Source organism: Bufo bufo, chromosome 4 (assembly GCF_905171765.1).
Source record: "Bufo bufo chromosome 4, aBufBuf1.1, whole genome shotgun sequence".
NCBI classification, from domain to species: Eukaryota; Metazoa; Chordata; class Amphibia; order Anura; family Bufonidae; genus Bufo; species Bufo bufo.
Window position 1 is genome coordinate 216,804,514 of NC_053392.1, and position 26,879 is coordinate 216,831,392.

Here is a 26,879-nt window from a genome sequence, read left to right on the forward strand (position 1 = left end):
CAAGACACTGTGCCATTGGTCATCTGTTGACAGTACAGGTAAGTGTTCTATATTACAGATCTGCGAGTATTGTGCACTATAAGTAGTGACAAAAACAGGCAGGCGGGAATGCCGTGACTGATCTGAGTTCTCAGAGTGACGTGTGCGCTTGTGGTGGGTAAATAATAATGATTGTCTGGGTCTGGACAGGGCCTCCTTCTGGGCACATGCTAAACTGTCCTAGGAGTATTGTCTCATAGAAAGGTTGAAGGCAGCAGATCGCATCTCCATGTGGCATGTTGCATCCTGAGTGCAGTTTCGTCTGATGCGAATAAACTCACCCTTAGGGATATTTTTGGCAAGATGGGGAGGATGACAAGATGCTGCATGGAGAGTTGTATTTGCAGTATCCCAGGGGGTCAGTAGCCGCTTTGGGTATGCGGGGAGTCGTAGTGCAGGGTAACCCACTAACCTGGGATTCACTGTCGTCTTCAATCTGGGTAGATACTGGAACAGGCAGTTCATAAATGTCGTGACGCCAGTGCCAATTGAACGGTGACACACCGTGTAGTGATAGGTGGAATAATAGAGTAGTCCAGGTATTCATACAACATGTCAACTTTACTGCATGGATTTGTAGCAGGATGAACAGCAGAGAATACAGTTCCAGTGTTATTCCACACTTTACCATACAGTTAACAGCAGTGGTTCAGTCTTTTACTTACAACAAGGTTAACTTCGAGACAGGCCTCCTAGGTTCAGGGATTCCCTCTTATGCTACTTGCAGCAATACCCTCAAGGTCCGGACACCTAATTCCTGGTGATAACCCTTGAGTAAATAATGGGCAGAGGTCTTCTTCCCTCCTGATGGCAGGCTCTATCTTTGGAGTTCTTCAAGTATAATTAACTTGGAAAGCTGGGTGGGTATGACCCTCCACACCAGTAGTGCAATCTCTGCACTCTTGACTGAGCTCAGAATCTCTCAGCACTGACTCTAGAAACTTCTGACTAACTTCCTAGGCTAGGCCCTAGCCTATTTATACTGAACTGGGGGCTCCCTCTGCTGGCTGGAATAATGATTGCCTGCAACAGGCCTAACTGGCTTAAAGGGAAATACACCTCGCAATCTAGCAGTGTCGGGTAACCTACCCGTATGCTGCACACCCCCAGACTTTAACGTGAGTAAGGCCTCGTACTCACACACACCTTCCTGAGCTGGCATAACATGGTACATAAGCATTACATTATAATATGATAAATAATTATTTCACACAGAAAAACATAACATTGGTAACTTCATAAATAAATGACGCAAGGGAAAGGGGCGTCTTCTTGCTTCTTAGGCACGGCCGCTGACCTGGCACAGCGGACTTAGGGTGAACCAGGTTAGTCCATTTTTCTTTGGTGGCAGTATAATAACGGAACTACCCAGGGGTTTCCTGTGGGTGTATCACAGGCAAGGGCTCACGTGGGGGAGTCCATTCTTGCGCACAAATGTCAAGCAAGGTATTACCAGTAGCAACTGCTCGGGAGGAGACACCACCAGCATAGTCAAAGTCTCCTAAACGGACTGGCGGACGTCCCCTGGTTATCCGGGTGGACCTTCTCAACACAGGGGTCTCCTCCTCCCTTAGCAACGAGGTAGAAGAGAGAGGAGCAACAGGAGGGTCTCCATCAGTGAGACCTTGGTCAGGAACAACAGGAACAACAGGAACAACAGGAACAACAAGATCCATTAGAGGGGGAACTGGATCCGGGGCATCTTGAACCGGCTCTTCTGGAGGTGAAGATACAGTAGGTGCCGGAGCAGGCACCAGCAAGTTCAACCATGGTGTCAGAAGCCAATGCATGGGATCAGCGTCATACCTTAGATTACTGACAGCCTGCATAGGATCCTCGGGCTGTATTGATGACTCTGACACAGGGAATTCAGATCTAGAACTCTCGGCACTGGGTTCTGGTGTCAGGCAGAGTTTTAACTCTGTGTGCAATTTGGGATCCCTTGCCTTCCCGGGTGATCTCATAAGTATGAGTCCCAACATTTGGGATTGCAGTGACAACATAGGGACTTTGCTCCCATTTACTGTCCAGTTTACTTGTACGGCGGTTATTTTTTAACCATACCACAGCCCCTATTGTCAAGGGTTCTGCATGGGCTGCCTGATCATAGTCTCTCTGCTGTCGGTCTCTAACATTGTCCATCCGTTCCTGAACAATGGCTTTGGCTGTATTCAATCGCCTTTGGTGCTCAGCAACCCAGTCGGTATTAGGTAATGGGTTGATGCAATCAGGTACATGTATGTCCAAGGAGTGATCAGCAGGCAATGTCCCTTGGCGCCCAAACATCAAGTAAAAAGGGGTATACCAAGTGGAACAATGGATGGTATGATTGTACGTGAACATGAGCTGTGGCAACAGATTAGGCCAATCTCCTCTGGTTTCAGGAGGTATGGCCCTCAGCATCTCTATCAAGGTCTGATTCATTTTTTCACATAATCCATTACCTTGAGGATGGTAGGCCGTTGTCCGGATCTTCTTACAGTTGTGTAAGCGGCACAGTTCATGGAACAGATGGGACTCAAAAGCAGGTCCTTGATCGGTGAGGATCTTTTCTGGACATCCGTAGGGCAGGAGGAAATGCTTCCAGAACAGTTCGGCTGTAGTCTTGGCTGTCTGGTCTCTCACAGGCACCGCTACAACAAACTTAGTGAAATGGTCAATAATAGTCATGGCATAAGCATACCATGAGCGACTAGGCTCCAGTTTCACATGGTCGATGGCGACAAGTTCAAGAGGACGGGTACTTACAATGGGTCTCAATGGTGCCCTCTGATCATGGTGCTCACTTCGTTTTAAGGCACAGGCTACACACTCCCGACACCACTTCTCAATGTCTTCTCTCATGCCCACCCAGTAAAACCGCTGGCGGATATTAGCCTCAGTCTTTTGGACCCCAAAGTGACCGGATTGATTGTGGTACATCTCCAACACCATACCTGCATCTCGTCGGGGTATGAGAATCTGGTGCACTCTCTCGTTGGACACTGGGTCTAGGCTTCTCCGTAGCAATAGGCCCTTTTGTATGAAGAGTTGATGGCGCTGTCTCCACAGTTTGATGAGCTCAGGATCTGCACTCTTACGTCGAATCCTCTCAGGGGCTCTGCCACTAGTAATGAAGTCCAACAACTCACCCAGCACTCTACTTTCAGACTGTAGTTTCACCCACCTTTCTTCTTTAGGTTCAGGCCTACTGGAGGGTGAAGGAACTGCAGCTCTGTCATTGGTAGCTCGAGCCTGATCCTGTTGAGCAAATTTGTTATAGAAGGCCGGCATCTCTACATCTTCCCAAGCATCTCGCACATCATCAGGAGCTGTCTCTGTGGGAAGCCTGGATAAAGCATCAGCATTATTATTAGTACGTCCAGCACGATATTTTACAGAGAAATCATAGTTGGCGAGGCGAGAGGCCCATCTCTGCTCCAAGGCCCCTAATTTAGCTGTATTTAGATGCGCCAGAGGGTTATTGTCAGTGAATGCAATGAACGGGGTGGCGGCTAGATAGTCTTTGAATTTCTCCGTCACTGCCCACACTAATGCCAGGAACTCTAGTTTGAAGGAACTATAATTCTGGTCATTTTTCTCAGCTCCTTTCAGGGAGCGGCTTGCATATGCTATCACTCTCTCTTTTCCCTCTTGGATTTGGGCTAACACAGCTCCCAGGCCTCGCTTGCTAGCATCGGTATACAGATGGAAGGGCTTGCTGTAGTCTGGATAACCTAACACAGGAGGCTCGGTCAGTTTCTTTTTTAACAATTGGAACGCTATCTCTCTTTCCTCATTCCACTCAATGGGCACAGGAGTTCTAGGACTTTTCTTGGGTTGCCCCCTCAAGAGTTCCTGGATAGGATCAGCTATTTGAGCAAAATGGGGGATAAACCGTCTATAGTAGCCTGCAAAACCAAGGAAACCCCTCACTTCCTTGACAGTAGTAGGAACCGGCCAATTACGGACAGCCGCTAGCTTATCAGGGTCAGGTTGCACGCCCTCTCCGCTTACCACATGCCCCAGGTATCTTACTGCAGGTTTGAGCAGGTGGCACTTGGATGGCTTTACCTTCAAGCCATATTTGATAAGGATTTCAAATACTTCTGCCAAATGTTTCAGATGGTCTTCATATGTTTTTGAGTACACAATGACGTCATCTAGATACAGCAGCACTGTTTCGAAGTTTTTGTGACCCAAACACCGCTCCATTAGTCTCTGGAAAGTTCCTGGGGCATTACATAGCCCGAACGGCATACAATTGAATTCGAACAGGCCCATGGGAGTAGTGAAAGCAGTCTTTTCCCTATCTGCAGGGGCCATGGGTACTTGCCAGTAGCCACTGGTCAAGTCCAAGGTGGAGAAATAGGCAGAGGAGCCCAGAGCAGTTAGTGACTCCTCAATGCGGGGCAGTGGGTATGCATCCTTGTGGGTTATTTGGTTAATTTTTCTATAATCCACACAGAAACGGATACCACCATCCTTTTTCTTTACAAGGACCAGGGGTGCAGCCCACGGACTACGGCTGTCCCGGATTACATTAGAGTCTTTCATCTCTTGGATCATTTCTTTTACAGTCTGATATGAAGTAGGCGGTAAGGGTCTGTATCTCTCCTTGATAGGAGGATGAGAGCCAGTAGGTATGGTGTGTTGTATGGCACTCACCACTCCATAATCAGTAGCATGCTTACTGAAGGCCTGGTGGTACTCTTTGACCAGCTGTAGGATCCCTTCTTGTTGATGTTGGGGGGTAGTCTCGTCCCCCACATGGAGCTCTTCCCACCAGGGCACTTGTGGCTGGGTCACCGACGGACGTCCGCTGACTGCAGCTGGCGGCTTTTCTGTCACTGGAAGACGAATGATGTCTTGGAAGGACACCTGGGACAGCTGGGCAACACGGCAATGCTTAGTAAGCGCAACAGGATGATCACTCAGGTTAATCAGACGGACAGGTACTTTACCTTGGGAGACGTTCACCGGGCACTTGGCAGCTCTCACATAAGGGTAATCCTCCATCTGGATTGGTTCCACCAGGGCTGGATAATCTCGGCCTTGGACTCCCAGGACAGCACGACACCATAAAAGAGTTTGAGAATTAGGAGGCAAAGTCACAGGCTTAATATCACGAATCCTCACCCTCTTGGACGCAGAGGAAGCTGTGGGCAAAGTCTGGTGTAATACGTCAAGTATTTCTGAATAACAGTTTTTGAAGACATTGGTGCCTAGGATGACAGGATGTCCTCCTCTGTCGCCGGCCTGTACTACTATCACCCCCTGTTGCGGTAAGGTTACTTCTCCCACCTGCAGGGTGGGTTCCCAGTATCCATGAATCTTTACTGGTTTGCCATTGCTGGCGATAATCTCTACCCAGGATTCAGGCGGCTGGATCAATTGGTTGGTGTCCCAGAATTTTTCAAAGGCGGGCAGCTGAATAGTAGTGACTTGAGACCCAGTATCTAATAGGGCTTCAAAGGGGACCCCGTTGATCTCTATATTGATTTTAGGATGGGATCCTACATACCGTGGCATCCAATTGGGATCCTTTGGACCTAGTGTTCTACCTCCCGAGGGGTGGTCCTCAGCCTCAGGGGTTGCCCGTTTAACTGCCAGCACGTGGATTCTGTGTGTCCCACCTTTTTGCAGTATGTACACACGGGCCGCTTGCGATTTCTATTACGCCTCCCAGGATCCCTGGGGTGAGTCTCTTGGTATGGAGGTGGGAACGGCCTAGGAGGTGACAGGAACTCTTCTTCTGACATTATGGGTTTTTCCCATTCCTCTATTTTTCTGCACACTCTCTCTAGACTTTTGGTGAGGTGATTTACTTGCTCTGTCAGCATGGCGATAGTATCGGTAGCTGACGCTTGAACAGCTTGGCCGGCCTCAGCAGCTTGATTAGTGATAAGCGGTTTTGGCCTGCAGGCTGATGACTCAGGTGGGGTGCTCAACTCCGGAGATACTGCTGACCCCAGAATTTTTATCGCCAGTTCTTTAAAGTCCAGAAAGGTACTGCTAGGGTGCTGGGCGGACAGCATCTTTAATTGGGTCCTTATTTGTTCACTAGACACCCCGTTGATAAATTGTTCCCTCAGGGTCTGGTCCTGGTTATCAGCCTCCTTGGGATCTATCTGGATTACAGCCCCTAAAGACTCCTGAAGTGATAGAGCATAGTCACGGAGAGACTCACCGGACTTCTGTTTCTTGCCAAAGAAGTGCATCTTTATTTCTGAGGCAGTCCTGGTTTCAAAAGTGGCCCTGAGGCGGGTGAATATCTGCTCTAGAGTCCTCCGCTCAGCAGCAGGCCAGGATAATACCTCCCTCCGGGCAGCTCCCTCCAGTTGCGCTAGCAGGATTTCCATTTGCTGGTCGGCATTTATAGGGTACAGTTTGAATAATGCCAGCAACTTTTCCTTAAAGTCTCTTAGGGTATGGGTCTCTCCTTTATAGCGGGGAAACCATGGGGCCCCAAAATAGTAAGGCATGGTAAAGGGCATCATGCTGGGTCTATAGGATGATTAGGAGCCACAAGTTCTCCCGGGGCCGGCTGCTCGGGAACTCCCGGTTCTGACATGTTAGTCTATTAAGATGTGGCCGCTGGCGACTAAAGGGGCCGGAACAATCCCCTTCCCTCCGGTTACAAGTCCTTACCGGTATCGCCGGGTTTGTGCAGTCCAAATCTCGAGAGACTCCGGACGTCCTGAGTACGCGGTGACGTAGGAAAAGCAGTGCGATGATGAAGAGGGGCGGGATTCTCTGTGTCTTTGAAGGGATCCGCCCACGAAGGTCCTCAGTAGCGCGGGAAACTTTACTCCAGGCGGCCGGCGGCCATCTTGGTCACCATTCCCTGACAGCAAGCAGGGTTGTTGATAAGTGAATAAATTGTAATCCACAACACGATTTCCTTTTCCTGGGGGTAGCGCAACACAGTACAGCGCTTCCGATTCCTCCCAGGCACAATTGTAATCCACCGGCTTGGAAATAAAGGGTACAGTCCTTGCAATACGGTGGTGGAATAGTTAAAGCACACAGTTCACACTTCTCTGCACTCCAGAAGTATGCGGATCCTGTTCGTGACGCCAAAAAGAGCGATGCAGTATCCCAGGGGGTCAGTAGCCGCTTTGGGTATGCGGGGAGTCGTAGTGCAGGGTAACCCACTAACCTGGGATTCACTGTCGTCTTCAATCTGGGTAGATACTGGAACAGGCAGTTCATAAATGTCGTGACGCCAGTGCCAATTGAACGGTGACACACCATGTAGTGATAGGTGGAATAATAGAGTAGTCCAGGTATTCATACAACATGTCAACTTTACTGCATGGATTTGTAGCAGGATGAACAGCAGAGAATACAGTTCCAGTGTTATTCCACACTTTACCATACAGTTAACAGCAGTGGTTCAGGCTTTTACTTACAACAAGGTTAACTTCGAGACAGGCCTCCTAGGTTCAGGGATTCCCTCTTATGCTACTTGCAGCAATACCCTCAAGGTCCGGACACCTAATTCCTGGTGATAGCCCTTGAGTAAATAATGGGCAGAGGTCTTCTTCCCTCCTGATGGCAGGCTCTATCTTTGGAGTTCTTCAAGTATAATTAACTTGGAAAGCTGGGTGGGTATGACCCTCCACACCAGTAGTGCAATCTCTGCACTCTTGACTGAGCTCAGAATCTCTCAGCACTGACTCTAGAAACTTCTGACTAACTTCCTAGGCTAGGCCCTAGCCTATTTATACTGAACTGGGGGCTCCCTCTGCTGGCTGGAATAATGATTGCCTGCAACAGGCCTAACTGGCTTAAAGGGAAATACACCTCGCAATCTAGCAGTGTCGGGTAACCTACCCGTATGCTGCATATTACCCGCGGTTTCTTTGCGAAAAGTGCGGGTGTTAATTGAACCAGTGCACTTGTCGCCCTCCAGAGACAAGTCCAAAATAGAAATATAAGTAGCATGAGAATGCACAGTAAATTTCAAATTGCACACATTGCAATTCAAAAACTCCTCAAAGAGTGGTATGGTCGCCACATGGCCCGACCATATGAACAGCAGGTCGTCGATGTAACGACCATACCACTCCAGCGAGGATGCCCAGGGATTGGTCGGGGAGAATAAAAATGCATGTTCCCACCAGGCCATGTACACATTGGCCAGGGAGGGGGAGAATTTGGCTCCCATGGAAACTTCCGACAATTGCAGGAAAAACCTGTCATTGAACATGAAAAAGTTGTGTTTTAATAGGAAAAGAACCACATCGCACACGTAGCCCTGGAAGGGGGTTGAAAAATCTGAATATACAGCAAGAAACCAGCATAATGCCCGTACGGCCAAGTCATGTGGAATGACGGTGTAGAGGGAAGTCTTGTCTGCAGTGATCCATGCGAAACGTGGCTCCCACTTTAGGCTATGAAAAGCCTGTAGAACACTCCTAGTGTCTTGTAGGAAACCAGGTATTTCCTGCACCAGTGGCTGCAGCAGAGTCAACCCAGGCTGAGAGATGTTCGGAGAACGAGCCAATGCCCGACACAATAGGACGCATGGAAGGAGGAAAACCTCCCTTGTGTATCTTGGGAAGAGAGTGGAAAATGGGGATCACTGGAAATTGAACAAAAATAAAATTGCTTTGACGTTGATCCAAATAACCATTTTCCAATCCCTTCTCCAAGAGGCATTGTATTTGTTTCTGAAAGAGGGGAGTGGGATCACCTGGAAGCTCCTCATAAACAGAGGTGTCTTCTAACATTAATACATTTTTTAATTTATAGATAACTTTATCCAGGATGACCACTGCTCCCCCTTATCAGCCGATTTAATAGAAATGTCGGGCATTGACTCGAGTTCGGACAGGGCTTGTCGCTCTGTATATGACAGGTTGTTAAAGAAAGTTGCCCTAGGCGATTGCATATCCCCTTGTAAAGCAAATAAATCCTGTATAACTAATTCCTGATAATGATCCAGAGCAGGGGTGCGTGAATGAATGGGATAAAACCCAGGGTATGAGTAGTGAACTTGTGTGCAAAATCACTGCCCAGATCAAAATCAGGAATAGTGCGGGATTGCTGTAAAAAAGATAAATTAGACAATTCTTGAAAAGAAAAAGAGGACACAGGTAAATGACATGACTCATCAAAGCAGACTACATCAGCATTACACATAGGCAAGGTAGGCTCGTTGGAGAGGGCTGGGGTGGAATCCTGACAGTCCGTAAAATGTTTTGTCACAGTCAAGCCCCGTGCAAATCTATTTAGATCTATAGTAGTGCGGTAAATGTCCGCCTGACAAGACGGGGAGAATGAAAGGCCCCTGTATAGGACATCTAGTTGTGACTGTGAAAAAACCTTTGCGGAAAGATTAAAGACCTGGATATTCATCTCATTCTTCTGTTGCGTGAGGGATATCGACCTCCCTTTGGAATGTTTACGTCCTGCACGCCGTTTTTTGCTTTCTTGATAGGAAAAATATTACCAGCAGCACCGGACGTATCATCTGATTCAAAATCTGGGGCTCCAGATGGTATGGGCTCCGAAACCGAGTCGGAAGATTCCAGGTCGGTGGAGCTGAAAACCACGCTCCTAGACTGATTTCTCCCTCTTTGGGAGCAGTTTTTTCATAATAGAGCGTGGAGTGCGAAATTTTTGGTCAGACTATATATAGACTGACTGCGTTTTATAGTCCTGGAGATCCCAGTTAAATTTTGCTTGTTTCACGGAGATGAGACTATCCTCGAGTTTGCTTAGATTTTGTTGCAATTTAGAGTCCAAGTCCGTGAACATAGATGTAGAGGAGAGAGGAACGATAATTTCCTGTGTGGCTTTAATTTCCTCATGGAGTGTTGTGAGCGTATCAAGTGGAGGCGCTATATATCCAACCCCCTCCTCAGTATGTGTATGTCATGAGGAAGGATTGCTACTGTCTCTGATCCGAAACATGTAGACTGGGCTGTAACTGGCTTTTATCTGCACTGAAAAATAAAGGTAACATTTTAACCGAGCTGGACCTTTTTCTCTTTTTACTCAAGTAACGCTGTGGTTCTTGGCGTGGTCCGTGCTTGGTGTGACAGGGTTTGAGCACGCCTATACTCTCTCTTTGCCTTTCCAGCAGGAGGGTGCCTTAGCTTTAGGTTTCCAAGTGACCAGCAAAAGTGTATCATACTAGTGCTATTGCAATTCACCTGCATTTATCCTATGCTATCTCCTGCGTGTGTTCAAGTCTGTGCAATCCTGACTATTTGTCCCTGCACTTCTAGTCCAAGTTCAGTTCATAAATAAGTTAACCCAGTCTGTCTACCCTATCTGTTTTTCAGTCTAGTCCTCAGCCTGCCTGTCTCGTGTTTGCCTGAATCTCTAAAAAACAGCATTTTAGTCTTTGTGACTATTCTGACTATCTCTGCGTTTTCCTACATTCACTTTAATGGGTCCGCGATCCGGCTGTTCCGCAAAAAGATAGGACATGTTCTATCCTTTTGCTGAACGGACATATGGGACGAAACCCCGCTGAAGCACTCCATAGTGCTCCCGTAGGGTTCCGTTCCGTGCTTCCGTTAGGCACCATTCCGCATCTCCCGATTTGCAGACCAGTTGAAGTGAATGGGTCCGCATCCGTGAATATGGAGGTTCTGATGACAGGTTCCCTTTAAATATATTGATAAATCTGTCTCATAACGTTATAAAATATTTTCTCCAAATTCAAAAAAAATAATGCATGTAAAAATATTCCTTCTGGTTTTCCTTCTCACGTATAAATTCTCAGAGCTTGTAAGCTATTAGTAGAGCAGACTACTCAACTGCTGTATTTTGAACTTCACACGGACATTCAAATTATTCTTCTCAAGGGAGCATTTGACATAACCACAGTATATTAGAGAATTGCTACTTATGCATTTAATCACAGTACAGTAACTCTGGTTTAAGTAAAGATGAATATATTTACGTGCTACATTAAACAATCACTAATATTTAAATTATGCCTCCTCATTTACTTTTACACTCAGAGGCAATTCCAGTCTGTTAAACCTGGAGAGACATAGGGGTATCTGAACACTTATGTTTTTGCTTGGAAAATTTCTACACAGTGCATGAGCCAGGTATACGGTACCCCTAGTAGTATTAATTAGCAAATTCCACTAATTGCGGCTTTTTCCCATGCTTGATGTATTAATAAATCAGCAAGCAATGATTACGAAACTTTGGAGGATTCTCAGCAGACTAACATTTGCTAATGATTTATTTTATCTGGTGTCAAAACAGTAAAATTATTTTTTCAGCTCCAAGGGAATTACAAGAAGAAGGAAGAGAGGGAAAAAAAATCACGAAAACAGGAAAGAAGAGAGATTTGGTGAAACTAAGAAGCTTTAATTAATTTTAAATTGTGCATTTCAGTGTGTCAACAGCTCAGTTCATTGGAGTGGAAAGGGGGTTATAACCTGGCAACAAAGTTAATCTGGGCACTCCTGAGCAAGCTCATTTCCAAATCTGACATCAGTGCACTGGTATGTTGGAAAACAGCAGCATCAGTTCTCACTGATGGATAGAAAAAATAAAATAAAAACTCCAGTGGGTCCAGCAGACTCCTCTACCAAATGATTGCAGGCCATACTTATGAGTGTGACTTCTGAAACGGAATTATGCCACTTGGAAGACACCAGTTTCTTTCAGTCCACATAATTATTATTAATCATTTTCAACAAAGGAAAAATTCTTTAGAATGAAAAAGGTGAAAAATATTGGAAATGGATGAAAGAACAGAAATAAATAAGCAAACAGTTCATTGGATGATCACTTTTGGCCGCTTGTGGACCTGCATAATAGAGGGATTATGTAATATGTTTGAAATGCAAACAAGAAAATGGAGAATTACCTTACAAAGGGCACGCTGTTCTTGGCAGGACTGCTGGGTAATGCTAAGCAAACAAGCAAAGTGTAAATAAAATACTTGTTGTCCTCAGCTGAAGTGCACACAATCCCCGATTCCCGTAGTAATATTGGACTTTGAAGGGAAAGATGTAGATGAAATGTAGTGCCAACTGATGATTTTCATCTCCATCAGTTTGAAATTACATCCAAGTGTCTGTTATCAATTCTAACTTACAAAATAAGATTTCCTTACAGGTTCCAAATCTGATAAAATGCAGCTTTCTTTATGGATTTAATATGTTTTGCAATAACTAACTTTACAACTGAAAAACATCATAGAAGGATTCTGCTGCTTAGGCACCCCCCCTTCCCTAATTAATCCAGAGCAGAGAGGCTCCTGATCTGGCAGACACAGGTTATTTGTATATCATATGGACAACATTTGCATGACCTCTATGTATTCCATGTTTCTTCTTCCACGCCCAAGATTAATAGCTTGCCACCACTTCCCCTAGCAATAACAGAGGATCACCAGGAGTTTCAGAAGTGGGATCGGCGGCGATCAGCTGGTTTTTAAGGTCTGCTTCATTTTCATATGGTGTCATGGTCACACCACCATTTTAAAACAACAACATGATTATGTTGTAAATTAGAGCCCTGACCCAAAGTTTTCAAAAATGTCTGAGTCTAATGAACTAGAATTTTGTGTGATTCGAATATGGAGAATTGGAGAGAGAGAGAGAGAGAGAGAGAGGGGCTTTTCAAAGCACTTTCAATTTGAGTAGAATTTATTCAACCTAATCAAAATGATATATGCACCTGTCACCTGGAGATCCGCTCAGAAGAAAACAATCTAGCCTTCAGGAAGAAGCTCAAGACCCACCTCTTCTGAAAGCACAGCCGGTCAAGGGCTGCAAAAGCGCCTTGAGGCGATTTAGTTCGCAATTGTAGCGCTATATAAGTTATTCATTCATTCATTCATTCATTCAGGAGCTTGTACATATTTTTATGGATGTGATTATTAGAGATGAGCGAAGTTTTGAAAAATTCAATTCAGCAGCATTGCGGAAGTTCGACAAGAAATGTGATTTGTTAAGAATTAATTTGTCATGAATCACTATAAATACCCAGTCCAATCTGCCTTAGGGTACAGCCACATGGAGCGGCCGTGCTGTAATTATTTAAATATAAAGACTTCACTGAATAGCCAGTCTTTATTTTTAATAGCCACGTGACACATTTAAACGGGGGCTTTACCCACTTCCCCAACCCCAGAGCTCTTCTGCCCTACAGGTGGGAGCCCTTCTTCTGCCATCTGCTTTTCCTCCTTTTCCCACATCATCTAATATCGATGAGAATATGTCATCAGGAACATCCAGATCCTCCTCTCTGCATCTTGCTGACTTTTCTAGGACATGGAGACTGTGAAGGATGAGGATGGTCATCATTTAGACCTGGCTCCCCTAAGGCCTGCAGACTGGATGGCATTGGTTGGCACGCTGGCACTGGAATAATAAAGGCTTCTATCTTATTGGTATTGAATTACATATCTTAGTTTACGGCTGATGTAGGAATAGGTACATGTAGGAATAAATAAATAAAACTGATGCAGCATAAGTCTCCCTGCACTCTCCTTACAGTCTCCCTGCATTCTGAGCTCTTTCCACATCTCTCCCTATGCTCAACTCACAGGACAATGGCAGAGATGAGGGCTTTATATGGGTGTAACATCACAGGGGATGGATATCTGTGGATTGGCTGGCTGCACGGCATTATGGGTGATCTTGCTTTCCCCGGCCTGTCTCCTTTACACTTAGATTTGTTTTGTAACACATTTTGTTATCACAAAGCTCGAGAAAATTCTGATAATTTGGAAATCAAACTTTTCCTAAACTTCGGACTGAATTCAACTTTGAGTGCTTTGCTTTACTCAACCCTAGTGATTATCATCATTTTACTGTTCTTAGGAAAACCCCGGCGTTAATTTTAGTATCTAGAACCACAATGCTAGGGAGGCTCGTCCCCGCCTGCCATTGGCTGTTCCCCCCAACACTGGATGTTTTCATCGTTGTGCAGGGAGAAGCAGCGGCGGCGGTGCGGGGACCAGGAGCGGTGCAGGGAGTGGTGTAACTATATTACCTGTGAGGGGCCCAGCACATGGGGGGATGTTTCTAAATTCGTATAACCCCTTTAAATTATTAACCACAATTCAGAGAAACTTCTTTGGAGCTCCAGAACAAGTTCAGCCTCTCTTTACATTGTTATGTGTGCTGCTGTTTATTGGGCATTCATTGGTTGTGCTATGGGACCACTCAGGATAAGCCATTAATATCTGATTAGTAAGGTCATCCCACATCCCCGCCAATTCAGAAGTAGCTCTGGAGCTGTTTACTACAGCACTGCTTCCATTCACTTCAATAACCAACTCTGTCCACTACACAGAACGATCTCCAGCACCTATTTCAGGTACAGGAGCTACACCCAAACTGCTGATCAGAGAAGGTGTGTTGGATCCCCACCGATCACATACTGATGGCCTATCCTGGAGATAGGCAATTAGTCTAAAAGAATTGGCCAACCTAATTAAACAGCGCTAAAAGCCATTAAAAGTATATGTAAATGTAGGCAAAGGGAGACACAATGGGGGAAATGTATTAATATTGTCAGACTATACATAAAAATCATCAGCCTGATGCACATAAGGAAACTCCTATATATGTGTTGATAAATTATGTCTAGTAATTGCTATATAATTACATCTTTATTATGTGTTTAACCCTTCCCTGACATGATGTTGATGAAAGCATGTTTCCTTACAGATACAGAGACTTCTAGCCATTCAGCTACATAAAACAGTACAATGATCTTTTCATTAACACACAGAGACCAGGATGAAAGCACGCAGCAAAGACCTTGGAAAAAAGTTTACTGTACCACAATCAGTATACTTTACCGTGCTGCAGCGTCCTGGTTTAGTTGGAATCTGTTGGTTCTATACAGAACTGTGTTGTTTTAGCTGTTTATTGTACTCAAATGAGTATTAGTGTGGTAATTTATTATAATGACAATGACAACGAAGATGATGATGAACAGTAAAATTATGCTCGGCTCTGAAAAGAAAATCAAATTTGCTTTTTGTGAAGAGAATTTGTGTTTATCAGTAGAGGTTCCTGGGGGCTTTGTTTTCAGGCCTTGATGTGTGACCACTATCCACAGGCTGCCCTTCACCCCTGGCCTTCTTTAACCAGAATTTTGCCCACCCATATTGACACCACAGGGGGAAGGGTTTCAGAGGAGGGAGAATCAAAAGCTGAGGGAAGAAACAAAAAGTGCTTTTCAGGGTCTACTGTGTGGGAATCAAATGAGAGGCCTAGCTAAAATCTGGTCTCCAGGCAACCATAGTGATATGCCGGGGGAATATCATTAAAGCTGAAAACTAAGCTCTCGCTCTGAATTAGTAAACCTGACCACAAGAGGATGACGCACCAGAACTTCCTCACACCTCAGGCTCAGCTCTGCTCGTAGGGGGGAGGAAAGCAGCTGATTTGTTGAGATTCGTGGATAGAGACAAAGGCTGTCCAGACATCAAGTTGGTGGTGAAATATGGTAACTGCCACTGCTGCAGCTGGCTCTCTGACACAAGATTAATAAATTGATGTCTCCTAGCCAACCAGAACCTAGTGGGAACTATTCAGCATTTTTTCATTGAATTATGGGTCGCTGCCCCACTGCAAGCTGGCCTACTTTTACTGCCCTGTTTATACTGATCTCCTAAAGTGCAGTAAACATCTGTGACTGGGGTGAGGTCATTATTTGGGGTGGGAAGGCAACGGGGCCTGAGAATCTTCCAACCCTCAGCCTAAAGATAATGTACTACTCTTTTTGTTTTCCAGAAAAAAAGAGGCCAGTGACATCGGAAGTCCCGCGTCTCAAAAATTATGTCCTGAAATAATCAGATAGACAATAAAGGCATTAACCCTGGTGAAATTGCCTGGACACTGACGGTCATTTATATTTGCAATTTGACATGTGCTGTCTGGAGAATTCCATACGTGTAAAACTAAGTAGCCTGCAGTCTTTCTGTCTATAGACTTGCAGGACTTTGATCTCTATCTGCCATCGCTTTTGGTTTGTAAATTTTAATTGCTCGCCAGTATTTTACTACTTATGCCAGCAATGTTCTCTGCAGCTTTTTGTTTGAACAGAGAAAGTGCTGAGACTCTGTTATTTCCATTCTGCTGCAATCCAGTCTGTGAGATGAGATCTCAGGACCTGTACCAAAGGATGTGCGAGATTCTTTAATATATATATATATATATATATATATATATATATATATACCCAGTATGCGCTAAAATATATAGTGATTGTGTAGATACAGTGCTGTGTAGATACATACTATAGGTGTGTAAATCCAAAGTCATCCTCTGGATCTGGGTGCAGAGACTGAATTGTGGCAGGTATATCAAAAAGTAAAAGCGCAGGTGGTACCAAAACTGAAGCTGAGGGGTACAGCCAATGATGTATCTGGCCATATGCGGCCAAGCCACAGCCACCCGTGTCAGCCAATGGCCACACGATTTTACCACAAAATCACTGGTGGGTGTGCCTCAATTTGCACCATAGGACGTACCTTTAAAGTCTCAGTATCAAGTAACTTTAACACATATACAGTATAACTTTAGTATAAGAAGTAATATCTGGAATTTACAAAAGAATATTTCTTATGTACAAAGGAAATATCAACCTGTCACTTACCAGTAGGAGGAGCTCCCGGCCGGACGCAGACATCGCAGCTCGCAGGTAAGTATAATGGTTCTACAAATTGCTAAGTAACCATGGCAACCGGGACTGCAGTAGCGTCCTGGTTGCCATGGTTACCGATCAGAGCCCCAGCGATTAAACTGGGACTCCGATCGGTACTCTCCGCTGCCACCAATGATAGGGGGGAGATTTTAATTAGGAGGGGGAGGGAGGGGAGAAGGCCCACTGGCCACCAACGAGTTAACTACAGGGGAGGGAGGGGGGGGCCCACTGGCCACCAATGAGTTAACTACAGGGGAGGGAGGGGGGCCGGCCGCACTGGCCACCAACGAGTTAACTACAGGGGAGGGAGGGGGGCCCACTGGCCACCAACGAGTTAACTACAGGGGAGGGAGGGGGGCCCACTGGCCACCAACGAGTTAACTACAGGGGAGGGAGGGGGCCGGCCGCACTGGCCAACAACGAGTTAACTACAGGGGAGGGAGGGGGGCCCACTGGCCACCAACGAGTTAACTACAGGGGAGGGAGGGGGGGCCCACTGGCCACCAACGAGTTAACTACAGGGGAGGGAGGGGGGCCGGCCGCACTGGCCACCAATGAGTTAACAACAGGGGAGGGGGGGGCCCACTGGCCACCAATGAGTTAACTACAGGGGAGGGGGGGCCGGCCGCACTGGCCACCAATGAGATAACTACAGGGGAGGGAGGGGGGGGGCCGGCCACACTGGTCACCAATGTGTTAACTATAGGGCGGGGGGCTGCCCCCTGCTGCTTGGCAGCACCTGCCAGGCAGCAGGGGGCAGTCATGTACACAGTTATTTTAGTATATTCTAACCTGAAGCGTCCCCATCACCATGGGAACGCCTCTGTGTTAGAATATACTGTCGGTTCTGAGTTTTCACGAAGTGAAAACTCAGCTCTGAAAAAGCTTTTATGCAGACGAATCTTCGGATCCGTCTGTATAAAAGTAACCTACGGCCACGGATCACGGACACGGATGCCAATCTTGTGTGCATCCGTGTTCTTTCACGAACCCATTGACTTGAATGGGTCCGTGAACCCTTGTCCGTCAAAAAAATAGGACAGGTCCTATTTTTTTGACGGACAGGATACACGGATCACGGTCTCGGCTGAAAAACTGTGCATTTTCCGATTTTTCCACGGACCCATTGAAAGTCAATGGGTCCGCGAAAAAAAACGGAAAACGGCACAACGGCCACGGATGCACACAACGGTCGTGTGCATGAGGCCTTATGGCAAGAAAAAAGCAGCTAAGTAAAGAAAAACGAGTGGCCATCATTACTTTAAGAAATGAAGGTCAGTCAGTCAGCCGAAAAATTGGGAAAACTTTGAAAGTAAGGGCTATTTGAGACATGAAGGAGAGTGATGGGGTGCTGCGCCAGATGACCTGGTCTCCACAGTCACCGGACCTGAACCCAATCGAGATGGTTTGGGGTGATCTGGACCGCAGAGTGAAGGCAAAAGGGCCAACAAGTGCTAAGCATCTCTGGGAACTCCTTCAAGACTGTTGGAAGACCATTTCAGGGGACTACCTCTTGAAGCTCATCAAGAGAATGCCAAGAGTGTGCAAAGCAGTATTCAAATCAAAAGGTGGCTACTTTGAAGAACCTAGAATATGACATATTTTCAGTTGTTTCACACTTGTTTGTTATGTATATAATTCCACATGTGTTAATTCATAGTTTTGATGCCTTCATAGTCATGAAAATAAAGAAAACTCTTTGAATGAGAAGGTGTGTCCAAACTTTTGGTCTGTACTGTATATAGTTATCCCCTTATTTTATGTGTTCCTTAGTCCATTTATGCACTATGTAGTGTTGGTTCTGTTGTTCAGGTGCTCAATTTAGGTTTTTTTTCTGTGCTTGACTTTGTGTACCTTTTCCCTTTAGGCTCCACACTTACTTTTCCATTCATCTAGCTGTCTTACCTTTGTTCTCCATGGCCATACCTTCCAAGTTGGAACACATTGCGCATGTGACACAGGGGGCAATGCATTCTGCAATATGGACTTTACTTCCACGTTGTAGTGATGCTCTCCAGCGTGAAACACATTGTGCATGCACTTTCTATCTTCTGCATGCCTGTGCACTTCTCTGATGTCACAAATTTTTTTGTTGTAGCTTCAAAACCAAGATTAGGGTACTTTCACACTAGCGTTGTTTGAATCCGGCGGGCAATTCCGTCGCCGGAACTGCCTGCCGGATCCGGAAAAACGTGTGAAAACGGATTACATTTGAATCCTGATCAGGATTCTGATCACAATGAAAAAATGCATTGGAAAAAACGGATCCGCCATTTATGGACTTTAACTTTTTTTTAAAATTTTCGGGTTTAACATGCAAAATCCGAATCCGGTTTGACAGAACACACGGCGCCGGATCCGGCATTAATGCAAGTCAATGGGAAAAATGCCGGATCCGGCGTTCAGTCAAAGTGTTCCGGATTTTTGGCTGGAGGTAAAATTACAACATGCTACGATTTTCTGAAAAGCCTGATCAGTAAAAAAGACTGAACTGGATGCATCCTGATGCATCCTGAACGGATTGCTCTCCATTCAGAATGCATGGGGATAAAACTGATCAGTTCTTTTCCGGATTTGAGCCCCTAGGACGAAACTCAGCGCCGGAAAAGAAAAACGCTAGTGTGAAAGTACCCTTACACCATTCACTTGATTTTTTATCCCTCCCTCAAACTTTTTTGCTCAAGATGTGATGCGCTTCTGATTTTTGGGAGAATTATATTATTTTGGTTGGTTGTTTTCTGTGGAAGTTACAAATGCAAGTTGAGTGCGTTGTAGAGTGAGTTTGTGCATAAGGAGATAGCAAATTTATTTTGCTTACTTAAAGGGGTATTCCAGTATATACTTGACTCCAATTGAAGGTATGCAGTACAATCTTCAGTATATAGTAATGAAATCGTTTCAGTAACTTCCCACATAATCACTCACACTTATTGGACAAGCATATGATACTTATAGGCCACTGCCCAGGGTTATAGTAATATAGTTTGGTAGGCTGAGAGAAGACATCCATCAATCCAGTTCAGCCTGTTATCCTGCAAGTTGAACCATAGGAATGCAAAAAAATACTCATGAGTCAGAAGCCAATTTTTCTCCTTTTAGGGGAAAAAAATTCCTCCCCGACTCCAATCAGACAGTCAGAGTAATTCCTGACTCAAAGACCCTTCTCCAGATATCTAGTTACTATAACCTGTATTATTATTACTCTCCAGAAATACATCCAGGCCCCTTGCATTCTTATAGTGAGTTCACCATCAGCACATTCTCTGGCAGAGAGTTCCATAGTCTTGCTGCTGTAACACTAAAGACTCCTCTTCTAGGTTTGTGTACAAACCTTCTTTCCTCTGGACTTAGAGGATGTCCCCTTGTCAGAGTCACAATCCTGCAGTGACCTATAGTTCAGCTTCAGCTTGCTGGTCAAGCATGCTCAGTTCCAGCACTAGCAGTTATAGGAGGCTGTATCTGGGAACTAATGTAAGAGGCTCCTCAGTGAGGTCTTTCTTATCAGTGGAGCATCCGGACTGGCTATTTTACTATCCCTGTTTGAGATTTCAATCCACCTCTCCTGCATGCAGCCCCGGGTATCCAAAGCAGCCAGAATCCAAAGATGATATCATGGGATTGGAGGCAGATTTGAAAATCACTTCCTAGTCTGTCGACTTTGTCTGGGAATAGATTTAGTGATGGTCTCTATTTGTGGAGTCCAGCTGTTTCCTGATAGGCTCATAGTTTATGACCCTTGGACTTCTCTAACCACATCATTGCTTGCTGGATTGACTCTGACTAGAATCCAGATTTTATTACTCTGTTGGGCTCTTGGATTTTTTACATCTGTAGAATAATGGATTTGACCCTGGTTTGCTTTAGACTTTATCTCCTTGCCCATGTGACTTCTAAGGACCTCCTGTTGCTGATCTCTGCCTGGTACTGTACAACGTTTAATACTACTACCTCACTGTCTTCAATTGGGGGAATACCCTTGGATAAATGCTTAATATATTAAGGTCCTTTTGCATGGACCGATGATCAGGCCAATTATTGGGGATGAGTGTTTGTAAAAATGCTCATTCTTGATAATAGTAAAAGTACAGTACCAGCAATAACTCGATGAACGAACAAACCCTCATTCAGTGAGTGATCGTGTTTTTGGTCAGGCACCAAAAAGCATTGTTTCTGTGCAGCGCATCCCCATTTGTATGCATGGATCTGCTCCCAGAAACAATAAATATCTATGAGAGTGTGCAATTGCAGTACAGAGGAGATGTTTGCTGCATATATATGCAGTGCTCACCAACTCTGATGATCCGGCAATTATCAGAAATTAATAATTTATTCCAGATACTCATCTGTAACATCAGTCCACATACCTTTGGACTTTATGCACAGTTTTAACCTGCGCCAATTGGATCATGGCTTAGAGGATGCATGGTATTTTATTATGAGAATACTGGGATGGGGAGTGGGAGGGAGAACAGCCTGGAATAGATGTCAGCAATGCAAGATGGGAGCTGTAGTCTGCTGCTGATGACAAGTAGGGTTGAGCGAACCCGAACTGTAAAGTTCGGGTTCGTACCGAACTTTACGGTGTTCGGCACCCGAACCCGAACATTTCAGTAAAAGTTCAGGTTCGGGTTCGGTGTTCGGGTAATATTAATATACCACCTGATCTGAGTTTTCTCTAATCCGATGGTATATTTTAACTTGAAGCGTCCCCATCACCATGGGAACGCCTCTATGTTAGAATATACCATCGGATTTGAGTTAGATCGTGAAAACTCAGATCCGACAGTATATTCTAACACAGAGGCGTTCCCATAGTGATGGGGACGCTTCAAGTTAGAATATACTGAGAACTGTGGACATAACGGCCCCCTGCTGCCTGGCAGCACCTGATCTCTTACAGGGGGCAGGGGGCTGTGAGCCGCACAATTAATTGTGCGGATCACAGCCCCCTGTAAGAGATCAGGTGCTTCCAGGCAGCAGGGGGCCAGACCCCCCTCCCTCCTCAGTATTAAATTCATTGGTGGCCAGTGCGGCACCCCCTCCCTCCCCAGTATTAAAATCATTGGTGGCCAGGGCGGTCCCCCCACCCCCTCCCTATTAAAATCATTGGTGGCTAGTGCAGCCCCCCACCCCCTATTAAAATCATTGGCGGCTAGTGCGGCCCCCCCACCCCCACCCACCCCCTATTAAAATCATTGGTGTTCAGTGCGGCCTCCCCTCTCCCCCCCTAATTAAAATCATTGGTTAACCACCACCCCCCTCCATCATTGGTGGCAGCAGAGTGGCAGTTCCGATCGGAGTCCCAGTTTAATCGCTGGCTCTCCGATCGGTTACCATGGCAGCCAGGACGCTACTGCAGTCAGCCGAGGACCAGGAAGCGGTGAGTACAGAGCCTTCACCGCTTCCTCATCCTCCGGTACTAATGAGCGCTTCCATAATGGAAGCGCTCATTAGTATTCACCCCACGCGTTTTATCGGTCGAAAAATACTGTATTTATTTATGTTATTCTACTATATTTCGCAGTGCTTTACAGACCTTTTGCATTGGGCTGTCCCCAATTGAAGCTCATATGAAAACGATTTCACGAGATGAGATCCATGTTCCTGTCTATAAGGTGCAGGTACTACTACCAGTGCTACAATGCTACAGTTGTTTGATATGATGCGTAAACCTATTCTAATTTGTCTGTCAGGTCAATGGTTGAAAAGGCTTGAACACTGTACTATTCCTGCTGAAATTCCTGTGAACCTTTAATATCAGCTTGCTGCCCTTTAAAAAAGTACAAGATTATATTAAAGGTGAAAAGCAAATAACTACTCGTATTATAGCCCTTGACAACCAATCAGGATTTAGTTCTAAATAGGCTGACTAATCAAAGCAAATCTGCCTAGTTTGTGGATTACAAATCTTCACTCCAAATATTTGTATCAAATTTGCTCTTATTAAAATGTTGCAATGTATTATTATTAAACCACAAAATTATCCTTCAGATGAATAGCCTCACAGCAATCATAAGTCTATTGTACATTAAATGTTTTCTGCTTTGCTAGTGAACTTGTATAAAGTGCAACCTGTCACACTAAGGATACAGCCACACGGTCAGGTTTCTGCATGCAGTTTTGGAAGTTATAACCAGGAGTGGATCATAAGAGAGTAAGTATGAAGGACAGATACAGCTTCTCTTTTTTTGAATTCACTCCTAGTTTTGGCATCCAAAATTGCATGCAGAAACCTGTGTGGCCATACCCTAAAGCAGTGCTCCCCAACTCCAGCCCTCGGGGCCCACCTTCCGGTCATGTTTTCAGGATTTCCTTAGTATTGAGCAGGTGATAAAATTTGTGTTGATGCATCAGGACTTACCTTAGGCATTCATTCTGAGGGATATTCTCAAATCATAACCAGTAGGTGGGCCCTGAGGACTGGAGTTAGGGAACACTGCCCTAAAACACATTATTTCACTGCAAAGAATGCATTACTGTAACATAACATATTTTTCACCCTATAAGACGCACCGGCCCATAAGACGCACCTAGGTTTTTGAGGAGGAAAATAAGAAAAAAAATATTTTGAACCAAAAGGTGTGCTTTTGGTGGGGTTTTAACTAATGGTGGTCTGTGGATGACACTATTATGGGGGATCTGTGGATGACGCACTGTTATGGGGGTCTGTGGTTGACACTGTTATGGGGGATCTGTGGATGACACTGTTATGAGGATCTGTGGATGGCACTGTTATGGGGGATCCGTGGATGACACTGTTATGGGGGCATCTGTGGATGGTACTGTTATGGGGGCATCTCGATGACGCACTGTTATGGGGGTCTGTGGATGACACTGTTATGGGGGATCTGTGGATGGCACTGTTATGGGGGCATCGCTGGATGGCACTGTTATGGGGGCATCTGTGGAAGGCACTGTTATGGGGGCATCTGTGGATGGCATGACACTGCTATGGGGGGATCTGTGGATGACACATATATAGCATCTTATGCTATGTATCATCTACAGATCCCCCCCATAACAGTGTCCCTGTGTAGTGACTGACCCCCAATACAGCGGGTAGGGGTGAGCATCTGGTTTTGTAATGGCAGCGGGGACCGGTGCAGTCACTGTATTCTATTATACCAGGCCCTGCTCACTGTAGTAATCATATCGTACCTGTAGGGAATGTTAAACTATACAAATCATGTGCAATCCAGCCTGTAGTACTTACTACAATCTTCCGTAGCAGGCAGGAGGCCGGGCGGGCGGCGACGGCAGCGTAACTCACTACGTCACGCGCCTGAGCTGCCTGCTTCATTCATAAAGTGGGAGGAGCAGGCGCGTGACGTAGTGAGTTACGCTGCCGCCCGCTGGGCCTCCTGCCTGCTACGGAAGATTGTAGTTAGTACTACAGCCTGGATTGCACATGATTTCTATAGTTTAACATTGCCTACAGGTTAGATATGATTACTACAGTGAGCGGGGCCCGGTGTAGTAGAATGCAGTGACTGCACCGGGCCCCGCTGCCATTACAAAACCAGATGCCGGCCCCCAGCCCCTCCCCGCTGATACACCCGCTGGCCGCGCTATGCAGCATCGCGGCGGCGATGTATCAGTGCAAATTGCAGCATTCACCCCATAAGACGCACTGCCATTTTGCCCCTACTTTTGGGGGAAAAAGTATGTCTTATTGGGCGAAAAATACGGTATATTGCCTCACTGAGTGTATTGTCCCTACAGTGTGATATCACTGTGTTCATCTCACTGTGAGCTATGTGCATTGCCTCTGTAATGTGACATTATTAAATTTATTATGTGCTTTGTCCTGTATAATGACATAACTGTATTTACTATCTCTGTTCTGTGACATCACTGTCTGCATTGCCTCTACTGTTATTTTAATTTGTACATTATCCCTGTGCATTAGTAATACCAGAAGTTTTTCTTTTTCTGAACTTGCTATTAAGGAAAGGGGGGGTGATTTGAACATTTATGTTTTTTTATTTTCTTTTTATATTTATAAAAACTTTTTTTCTTTTTTGTATACTTTTTTTAAGTCACCTTGGGTGTCATTAACTGGCAATCATTAGATTGCCCATTGTGTTCATTTATATAGCCTTCATTGACGACTTAATTTGCACTATACCAGGCATGCTCAACCTGCGGCCCTCCAGCTGTTGTAAAACTACAGCTCCCACAATGTCCTGCTGTAGGCTGATAGCTGTAGGCTGTTCGGGCATGCTGGGAGTTGTAGTTTTGCAACAGCTGGAGGACGCAGGTTGAGCATGCTTGCACTATACCAATACAATGCCTGAAATAAGCTCCAAAGCCTGCTTGAGGATTCGGGTTATTTCATTGATATAACAGTTTCCCTGATCTCAGTTGGGGAACGCTGTTACCGGAGTGGAAGTGCGCAACTTCCGCTTCCGGACTGCGAAAAACACGGCTGCTATGGGGCCCACTGCGTGCGCCATGTTTGAAGACCGGCCTGATGACGTACATGTACGTCATCAGGCGTGAAAGGGTTTTAACCCTTTCAGGACCAAGCCAATTTTTCACCTTTCTGCCCAGGCCATTTTTAGCAAATCTGACGTGTCACTTTATGTGGTAAAAACTTTAAAACGCTTTTACTTATCCAGGCCATTCTGAGATTGTTTTCTCGTCACATATTGTACTTCTATTTAATAAAAAAAATTCAATTTTTATTTATTAAAAAATACCAAATTTACCAAAAATTTCCAAATTTCAATTTCTCTACTTTTATAATAGATAGTAATACCTCCAAAAATAGTTATGACTTTACATTCCCCATATGTCTACTTTATGTTTGGATCATTTTGTGAATGCCATTTTATTTTTGGGGAATGTTAGAAGGCTTAGAAGTTTAGAAGTAAATCTTGAAATTTTTCAGAAAATTTCCAAAACCCACTTTTTAAGGACCAGTTCAGGTTTGAAGCTACTTTGTGAGGCTTGCATGATAGAAACCACCCAAAAATTACCCCATTTTAGAAACTACACCCCTCGAGGTATTCAAAGCTGATTTTATAAACTTTGTTTACCCTCTAGGTGTTCCACAAGAATTAATAGAATATAGATATGAAATTTCAGAATGTAACTTTTTTGGGCAGATTTTTCACTTTAATCAATTTTTTCCCGCTAAAAAAGCAAAGGTTAACAGCCAAACAAAACTCAATATTTATTGTTCTGATTCTGTAGTTTACAGAAACACCCCATATGTGGTCATAAACTGCTGTACAGGCACACAGCAGGGCGCAGAAGGAAAGGAGTGCCGTATGGTTTTTGGAGGGCAGATTTCACTGGGATTATTTTAAGCTGCCATGTCACATTTGAAGACCCCTCTGATGCACCCCTAAAGTAGAAACTCCAAAAAGGTGACCCCATTTTGGAAACTACGGGATAAGGTGGCAGCTTTGTTGGTACTATTTTAGGGTACATATGATTTTTGGTTGCTCTATATTACACTTTTTGTGAGGCAAGGTAACAAAAAATAGCTGTTTTGGCACCGTTTTTATTTTTTGTTATTTACAATGTTTATCTGACAGGTTAGATCATGTGGTATTTTTATAGAGCAAGTTGTTACAGACGTGACTATACCATATATGACAACTTTTTTTGTTTGCTTGTTTCAGTTTAACATAATAAAACCCTAAAAGCCATAGTTTATTATTTATTTTTTGGGCGACTGTATTATGTAGAAGCTCATTTTTATCAGTAAGAGAAGATGGTTTAATTGGTACTATTTTGGGGTGCATATGACTTTTTGATCACTTGCTATTACACTTTTTGTGATGTAAGGTGACAAAAAATGGCTTTTTTGACACTGTTTTAATTTTTTTTTTTACAGTGTTCACCTGAGGGGTTAGGTCATGTGATATTTTTATAGAGCAGGTCGTTAAGGACGTGGAAATACCTAATTTGTATTCTTTTTTTACATTTATGTAAGTTTTATACAATGATATCATTTTTGAAACAAAACAAAATCATGTTTTAGTGTCTCCATAGTTTGAGAGAAATAGTTTTTTCAGTTTTTCGGAGATTGTCTAAGGTGGGGTATCATTTTTGCGGGATGAGATGATTATTTAATGGTACTACTTTGGGGAGCATATGACTTTTATTTTTTTTAAACAATAATTTTTTGGGGGTTTTCAGAAAGGTTAATTTTTGATCGCTTGCTATTACACTTTTTGTGATGTAAGGTGACAAAA